Genomic DNA, 7,675 nt, shown 5'->3' with positions numbered 1-7,675 from the left:
CAGCTGTATTTGCAATGGCAATACTATTCCAGTCTTCTCTATACTTCTGCTGCATCTGAGGCTCCTACTGTGTGTCCATTGATGGAAATATAAGACAGATCATGTCTGAATATATTCCTGCCTAAGGTGCATGGCTTGGAGATACCAGGTACCCACCTATCAGATATGCAGATGTGCCTGTGTTTTGAACTTAGTTGTAGGCTTCTGGAAAATTCTTTGGTTTGTTTCTTCTTTCCCAGCTACTGAACAGAAAAAAGCAAATGTTCTAACATTTTGTGTTGGGCCTTAGCCAATTTGAAGTTCTGAGTTATAGACCATTCGAGGAGATGTATGGACAAAAGAAAGAAAGCCCAGTGAGTTCACTGAGGTGTTACAGTTTTGTGTCACTATTAGCCCATGTTTCCTTTTAACTTTTTCAACAATCTCGGTAGTTAATGGTGTGTAGAGGTATGTTTGGAGAGGAGCTGATGGATGATAATGATTGATATAGCAGATGTATGATAAGGTTTCCACAAGGTTTCAGGAATGATAACACACTGTGGGCCAAAGTTAATTGCATAAAGGATATAGGGATCAAAAAAGGAGTTTAAGTGCTGGAGAGATTGCTTAGCAATTAAGATGCTTGCCTGCAAAGCCTAAGGACCCATGTTCCACTCTCCAGGTCCCACACAAGGCAGACACACAAGGTGACACAAGGTCACAAGGTCACACAGGTGGAGCTTGCATCTGGAGTTCTATTGCAAAGGCTTTAGGCCCTGTCTCACCAATTCTCTCTCTCTCCTAAAAAGATTACAATTAATGGATAAAAAGAAAAATAACATTAAGGAAGAATAAGGCTTATAGAAATACTTGGCTTGTCTCCAGGGAATGGGACTGAGACAGCGGCCAAGATGGAGAGTGGGGAAAACAGTTTTACAAAACACCGTCTTACAAGGAACCACAGAGTTAATGAAATAAGGTAATTTCTTCCCAAATGAGCTGTACTGGCAAAGGGTCCTGGCTTTGTCAAGAAGGTATAATACTGATCAGTAAAATGATGAAATTTTAAATATAGGGAAGTAGAAAAAAGGATCATTGAATCTATTCATTTAAAGTCTGCGGATTTCCCTCTCAAGAGCAATCTCTTGGGTCTGTGAGAATAGAACTCTGGAGGGGAGTGGGAAATAAATGAGCTTTGGCTGGTGATGTACTTCAGTGGTAAGGTACTTATCTTGCATGTGTTAATGCTTAGGTTTGGTCTCTCAGTCTGACAAAAAAAAAAACAGGGATGGGGAGAATGAGTTCTAAGGTCTTCCATATCTTGATAAATTTTGCTGTGAATGAAAATAAAGAAATATGACAGACGCTGCCAGATGTCATAACATAAAAGGAGACTTTAAAAAGTAGATAACATGGAATTATACCTATACTTACAGAAGTAATTAAGCAGAGAAGGGATGGGAATGAAGCAGGAAAAAATCATGACAGAAGATGATAGACCCTGGAGAGGATCCAGGTCAGGAAGTTCCCTCAAGAAACAGAGATTTGTGAGGAAGGAATGAATACTTTTGGGACACACACACACACACACACACACACACACACACACACACTGCACACGTTAAAATTGAAAACCCAGGCAGCCCAAGCAAGAAGAAACGTATTCCCAAGGTAAACTTTATTGTCAGTAGAACCAAAGATAAAGCCTAAGACTGCCGATTTCTAGCTTAAGGGTTCTCTATTCTCCGTGTCACCCCACACCATCTATTTGTGCTTTTCTATCAGGCCATGATTCTATTCTACTGTAAAATTGTTCTATCATGTCCATACTTTTCTGTTTGAGATGTGACTATGATTTCATCTTAATATCACTTGCTGAAAACACAGTAGAAATAGCATTCCTCTTCTGAATACCTTATGACTATTTCTAACACTCAATTGCAAACAATATTAAAAGCTAAAAATAAAAAAAAATCCCATTTGCCAATACAGCAACTTAAAATGCCATTATATATTTTGATGATTTTATAGCTCTGGGCAATATGATTATCACTCACAATGCATGATATTTAATGAAGGCATTATAAATATAACATATGTTGCAAAACATTATGACAATAGCAAATAAAGGGTGCCTTTTTAAATCTTTGCCTCAGAAAGGAGTTAATGTACCATTTCCCTAATTTATAATCAAGATACTAAATAACATTCAGTTTAACATTTATAGCACATCAAAGGTGTTTCATATCATAAATTTCACAAAGCTGAAGGCAACCTTGTCTTTTAATTGAAAAAGATTAGAGTGAAGTGTCTTTTAGTACATCTATGCACAGGAATAAAATGATAGCAAATTGGGACTTTCAATTGGCAGAGTTTTGCCAATATTATTTTTCTCTCCTCTAGGAGTCTGCACAAAATTACTAAGAAACAAACAAAAAAAAATAGAACCAGATAAAGCACTTTAATGTAGGCTTTAAGTAACAAAGATGAAACTTTCTTTAATCTACATTGGGAGGATACTCTCAGTGATCATGTCACCTTTATTTATTTTTTGAACTATTTATTTATTTGTGAGCATGTACACACACACACGTGTGTGTGTGTGTGTGTGTGTGTGTGTGTGTGTGTGTGTGTGTGCATGCCAGGACCTCTTGCTGCTACAAATGAACACTAGTGTTTTTGCCTGCGGCTTGGGAATTGAACCCAGGCCAGTAAGCTTTGTAAGCAAGACCCTTTAACCACTGAGCCATTTGGAAGCCCTCTATGTCATCTTTGACAAATTGCAAAACATGAATCACACACCAATGAGAATCAACTTTATTTTTACGTTACTTTTGGGAAAGGCATAACCAATAAATCAAGCTCACAGTATTAAGGCAGTCTGGAGAAGCAGCGAAAGTCATGGCATCATCGTAATGGTGATGGAAACATATAGGAAATATGTGGGATTCATTGGCAGGCATTGTTTCTTGTAAATCTCTTCTATAAACCATTTCCATAGGAATGGTGAGGGCAGGTGGAGGGACAGCAAGTCTGGACCCTTCCGGTTCCTCTCTTTCATGCAGGTTCCTTGCTTTTGTGCTCTTTTGCAATGGGATGATGCAACAGACAGGTCTTCTGTCATTATTCTGTATTTACTAAACCACTATTACTGTAAAAGTGGCTGTTCTTTTAGAATCCAAAACTTGTTTTTTATTAAAGAAAAGCAGAAGGCTGGAAAGATAGGTCAGTGCTCTTGCCTGTAAAGTCTAACAACCAGGGTTTGATTCCCCAGTACCCACGTAAAGCTAGATACACAAAGTGGTGCACGCACCTGGAATTTGCATACAATAGCTAGAGGCCCTGGTGTGCCCATTCTCTCTGTCTGTTTCTTGTCTCTCTATCTCTCTCCGCTTGCGAATAAGTAAAGAAATTAAATAGAAATAGATACCAGGAGAAATTTGGGAAGTGGTTAAATAAAAATAAGCACTTGCCTACGCAGTACTTTCACCAAGATTCATTTCACTAATACTTATTGATACACTATTTTGTGATTGATATTTTCCATGGGTCTAAATGTACAACAAAATGTATCAAAGAAATTTATGAATTTTATCTCTACTGGGATGGAAATATCCCTACCACATTATACAATTCCCTATCTTCCTTAACATGTATTGCAGAATAACATCCTATCAGGATCTGGCTTACCTGATCAAATACAATTTTCACTAAAAAAAAAAAAAATGACATTAAAGTGTTTGGAATTACCATCATCTCCACATTATTACAATAATCCTTAATTTATTTGCATAACACTCACTAAGATCCTATAATAAAACGATTGCTTCTAATGTTGGATAAACTGGAAAAACATTTAGAAGTTTCTTACCAAACATTTCAGTGTGACCACTAGATAAGTGAGCACTAAAAAGCAATTTTCAAGGCTAGAGAGATGGCTTAGCAGTTAAGACACTTGCCTGTGAAGCCTAAGGATTTGAACCCAGGTTCAATTCCCCAGTACCCACATAAGCCAGATGCACATGGTGGAGCATGCATCTGCAGTTTGTTTGCAGTGGCTGGAGGCCATAGCATGCCCATTCTTTCTTCCTCTCTCCTTCTCTCTCTCTCTCTCTCCATGCTGGGTCTGTCACCATTCTGTTATGGGTGTAGGGCAAAAACCAAAGGCTTCGAAGTAGAAGAGTAGAAGATGGACCACTTGTAAAGAAGGGGTTCAGTGGAAGGGAAACCAGAGGGAGGGGAGAAGGCAAGGTAGTAGAAGGGGATTATGATCAAAATATATTACACACATGTATGAAAATTGTCAAAAAAAAGTTTTAAAAAAAAGAAAATGAGGGCTGGAGAGATGGCTTAGCAGTTAGGCGCTAGCCTGTGAAGCCTAAGGACCTTGGTTTGAGGCTCAATTCTTCAGGACCCACGTAAGCCAGATGCACAAGGGGCACATGCATCTGGAGTTTGTTTGCAGTGGCTGGAGGCCCTGGCATGACCATTCTCTCTCTATTTGTCTGCCTCTTTCTCTCTCTGTCTGTTGCCCTCAAATAACTAACAACAACAAAAAAAAAAAAAAATTAAAAGAAAAGAAAATGGAAACTCAACAACTGTTAAACAATTAGTGTCTATATTTCCTCCTTCCCCAGACCCCATCAACCTCTATCTGTTTTCTAGTTCTATGGATTCACTTATCCTTCATGTTTTATGATTAAATAAATTAAAGTACACTATAGATATGGTATGCTTTAAATATGTATATATATAATTGAAAAACATTATGACAACAACAAATAAAGAATCCTTTTTAATCTTTGCTTCAGAAATGAGTTAATGTGCCATTTCCCTAATTTATAATTAAGATACTAGATAAAAAAAATCAGTTTTAGAATGATATATATGTATGTATGTATGTATGTATATATATATGTCATAAACTTCTGTTTGAGGCTTTATCATGTTTCCAATGTCAGACAGTAGACCTGTAGACAGGTAAGGAGGGTTCTTAGTGAGTTTGGGAGTGGGGTGAACAGAAATAGAGACTAAGTATTATTATTAGGCCAACTCTATTTCTATCGATTCTACATTGAGCTTTCCATGTAAGAATTTAATAATTTAAAAGTTCATAATAATTTTTCATGTTGACAAAACAGCCTTTCTTGTCTCTGCCTATGATTTGATCTTTTCTTTGTTCTTTCCTTCCTTACTATCCACTCTGAAGTAAAATTGACTTTAGTTGATTTCAGGTGAATATCCATCACAAAATTAGTGTATGTCAATAAAAATCTAGTCATATCAAGATTAAGCATATTATTATATGTAGCTAACTAATTCCTGGTTCTTAACAGTAAAAATTCCAAAGCATACTTTCTCCAGGATTCTCATGGGCATTTGTTCAATAAACCTCCACTGAACTCATAAAATACTGAAGCAGTCAGCGTGGGTAAAGACCCCCTCTCTTCCTAAAAGAACTGAGAGGCCATGCAAAGTAAATAGACAGGAAGGACACCTGAGGCCAAGGAGAAAACAAGGCACTTGTGAACAATATTTCATAGGAGGAGGACAAGGACGCATAGCATCCTCAGTGTTTTCACCACTGTCAACCTTTTCAAGCAGTCAAGTGTATCAAAATATACTGTAGCCTGGAGAGATGGCTCAGCAGTTAAAGGTGCTTGCTTGAACACCTGGTGGCCTGAGTTCAATTCCCCCCCCCCCCAGTTCATACAGAAATCCATATGCACAAAGTGGTGCATACATCTGGAGTTGCTTTGCAGGGGCAAGAGGCCCTGGAGCACCTATTCTCTCTCTCTCTCTCTCTCCTTGCAAATACTAAAATAAGTCAGTTAAGAGCACATTTTACACAAGCATGAGATCCGAGAAGGCCCAGCACTGTTGAGTTCAGGTCCCTAGCACTCATGGGAACATCTGGACATAGGCAAGCATGTGTGCACACCCAGTTCTACGGAAGGCAGAAACCAGACAATCGCTGGGGCTTGCTGAGACAGGCTAAGGATGCGATGGGTAAACTTCAGCTATGGGTTGGGTGAGAGAATTTCTCTCAAAGAAATAAGCAGTTGATTTCTCGCCTAACCACTACTTGCATGCTAACCAGACATGCCCATCTACATGCACCTGTGTATACACCGCACATAAATTATGTCACACATCACTTAGCTCTATTCATACACTCTCCTAAAAATGATTTGAATGGAAAGAGGCTAAACCAACAGCAAATTCAGGGAGTCAGTGCCTGTTATAGAAATAGATAAATATGTAAATTGTGAAGCATAAATATGCTTCAAATTTCGGGTAACCCATTATCACTTTATAAACCAAAAAGTTTATTAGTATTGTAGAAAATACCTGCCATGTTTCAGACCTGTTTTTATTTCTAATGTCACTCACTGATTTTATTCTATATAATAGGTGGATTTGCTAAATTTCAGTCATCTGGTAGATCTGCTCCTTAACTGTACCTAAGATACCTCCAGTCTTTGCTTGGTTCTCTTAGACTTAGACTCACTTCTCCACGTATGTACATCCTAACTCTTCATTAACACTCTAAGTCAGTGATCCTCCCTACCTTGTCCTCTGCATACGCATCATATCAAGTGTTTAAAAACATTTAAAAGAGACAGAAAATGACAGAGTATGGGCAGCATGCCAGGGCCTCTTGGCCCTGCAAGTGGATTCTAGACGCAAGCATAATTTTGTGCATGTGGCTTCACATGAGTGCTGGAAACCAAACCTGGAATGTCAGTTTCACAACCAAGCACCTTTAACCACTGGGCCATCTACCTAGCTCCATCATACACTGTTTATATCCTGGTGCCCTTGGTATCCATGTGTGTTGCCTTATTATCACCATTTATTTCTACCTTGTTTCTGTGCTTTCACCTCTGTACCTTTTTTGGAAGAAAGTATTATGACTTACACTGACAAATATATATATATATATATATATATATATATATATATATATATATATATATGTATATGTATATACTATCTAATTATATCATATTATTTCCTCACAAGTGGACTGCTGATACTTTTAACTACACATTTCTAGCTTTGAGGGTTTATGAGTACCATAAAATATCTATTTAATACATCTCTAGTCTCTGCTCATTAGAGAATAGTAGCATTGTCCATCCCTTGGTCATGATCACCAAAAACTGTCTCTAGCTCGGGACTGGAAAGATGACTCAGTGGGCAACACACTCACCACCCATGCCTAGAATCATAGCAATCCTCCTACCTCTGCCTCTTGAGAGCAGGGATTAAAGGCATGTGCCACCATGCCCAGCTGATACTTTCTATTTTATTTTTTAACTGTGTAGCCCAGGATGGCCACAACATCCTGATCCTCCTGCCTCTGCATCTTTAACAATATCTTACCAGCATGGGCCACGACAATTGGTGATACTTATCTTTTAATTTGCACCATTACTTAGACATAAGATTCTCTAAGAGTTATATTTCCTTCTTCCTCCTTCTCATTCTCCCTTCTCCCCCCGCCCCCATCTTACCATTTCTGTTAGAGAAGAGGTACCACAGGTAAGGCTTTTTTAATTGGATTCATTCGGTTATGGCACCTATGACCAATAATGTAGGGGCATGACTTATTTAAAAAAAAAAAACAACATACTCCAGGAATGTTCCAGCAATGGCTACCCTGATACATGCTTGAGCTGTTAAAGCTAAT

This window comes from Jaculus jaculus, chromosome 8 (assembly GCF_020740685.1).
Source record: "Jaculus jaculus isolate mJacJac1 chromosome 8, mJacJac1.mat.Y.cur, whole genome shotgun sequence".
Taxonomy (NCBI): domain Eukaryota; kingdom Metazoa; phylum Chordata; class Mammalia; order Rodentia; family Dipodidae; genus Jaculus; species Jaculus jaculus.
This window is presented reverse-complemented; position numbering follows the sequence as displayed.